A 2,274-nucleotide genomic window follows, 5' to 3' on the forward strand; every position below is an offset into this window, starting at 1 on the left:
CCAATGTTTGAAGGAATATTTCCATATGGATATAGCTGGCAGTAACAATACTGGAAACTCAGTACCAATGTTTGAAGAAATACTTCCATATGGATATAGCTGGCAGTAACAATACTGGAAACTCAGTAGTGATGTTTGAAGGAATACTTCCATATGGATATATGTGGCAGTAACAATACTGGAAACTCAATACCAATGTTTGAAGGAATATTTCTTTGTGTATTTTGATCATTTGTTTTTCTTCTGTGATTTGCAATCCTTCTAGTTATTAGTGATATGGAAACTATCATTTTCACTCTGATCACTCAACAGTCGTCTTATCAAATATTTGTCGGTTTTCACATCCATGCTCTAGTGTCGTCTGCTGGTAAATCAAGGCACTGAGGTAGAAATAACACGAAAAGGATATTGTTGTTGTTTAAGCGAAAAGCTATCTGCATTCTGATTACCGGGCGAAATCGAGCCCTAGATTTTAGTGTTGAAAGTCCGTATACTTAACACTGACCCATCTAGAGGATAAAAGAAAAGGAGAGAATACGGATTTTGGGGTACAGGTAAATAAGATAGCCCCAAAAAAACTCAAAAATTGATATTTTTGTTGTTGGATTTTGGATTCCGCGCAAAGCTAGTCGAGGGTTATTTGTGTTAGCCGTTCCTAATTTTGAAGTGAAACAAATGACTTCAGAAGCATATCATATAAAAATCTGTCCTTTCTAATTCTTTACAGAGATTTCTACAGACCAGTAAATTATATTCCTTGAGAAGCTAATGTGTTTTTAGCATTCCCTAGTAGTAGTTTGATAACTAAATGGCGTTTGTTTGTTTGTATACATTATATTCCTTGAGAAGCTAATGTGTTTTTAGCATTCCCTAGTAGTAGTTTGATAACTAAATGACGTTTGTTTGTTTGTATACATTATATTCCTTGAGAAGCTAATGTGTTTTTAGCATTCCCTAGTAGTAGTTTGATAACTAAATGACGTTTGTTTCTTTGTATACATTATATTCCTCGAGAAGCTAATGTGTTTTCATCATTCCCTAGTAGTAGTTTGATAACTAAATGGCGTTTGTTTGTTTGTATACATTATATTCCTTGAGAAGCTAATGTGTTTTCAGCATTCCCTAGTAGTAGTTTGATAACTAAATGACGTTTGTTTCTTTGTATACATTATATTCCTTGAGAAGCTAATGTGTTTTCATCATTCCCTAGTAGTAGTTTGATAACTAAATGACGTTTGTTTGTTTGTATACATTATATTCCTTGAGAAGCTAATGTGTTTTTAGCATTCCCTAGTAGTAGTTCGATAACTAAATGACGTTTGTTTGTTTGTATACATTATATTCCTTGAGAAGCTAATGTGTTTTTAGCATTCCCTAGTAGTAGTTTGATAACTAAATGACGTTTGTTTGTTTGTATACATTATATTCCTTGAGAAGCTAATGTGTTTTTAGCATTCCCTAGTAGTAGTTCGATAACTAAATGGCGTTTGTTTGTTTGTATACATTATATTCCTTCAGAAGCTAATGTGTCTTCAGCATTCCCTAGTAGTAGTTTGATAACTAAATGGCGTTTGTTTGCTTGTATACATTATATTCCTTGAGAAACTAATGTGTTTTCAGCATTCCCTAGTAGTAGTTCGATAACTAAATGGCGTTTCTTTGTTTGTATACATTATATTCCTTCAGAAGCTAATGTGTTTTCATCATTCCCTAGTAGTAGTTTGATAACTAAATGGCGTTTGTTTGTTTGTATACATTATATTCCTTGAGAAGCTAATGTGTTTTCATCATTCCCTAGTAGTAGTTTGATAACTAAATGGCGTTAGTTTGTTTGTATACATTATATTCCTTCAGAAGCTAATGTGTTTTCAGCATTCCCTTAGTAGTAGTTTGATAACTAAATGGCGTTTGTTTGTTTGTATACATTTTAATTCGTGCTTTAAATACTGTTGATACATTAAATAACAGTCCGGATAAAATGGATTGATATTTTAAAAAAAAGAAACAAACTGGAAAATGTTGTAAACTGAGTTGATAATTTATACAAAATGTTGATGAAATGTGAAATCTTGATGAGCTATTTCCATCTATAATCAATTTTACAGATATTCGACAGTATCGAGACTTTAACATTGAACGTTTTATGTAATGTTGATACTTACACCCCCTAGTGCTATTATCACATAACGAATATATTTTTTTATGCGCTTTTATGGACTATAGGTAGATATCAAACTTTTGTTCCGTCTCTGTTCGTTTGTTAATTTCCCGTAG

Source organism: Limulus polyphemus, unplaced genomic scaffold (assembly GCF_000517525.1).
Source record: "Limulus polyphemus unplaced genomic scaffold, Limulus_polyphemus-2.1.2 Scaffold13614, whole genome shotgun sequence".
NCBI lineage: Eukaryota > Metazoa > Arthropoda > Merostomata > Xiphosura > Limulidae > Limulus > Limulus polyphemus.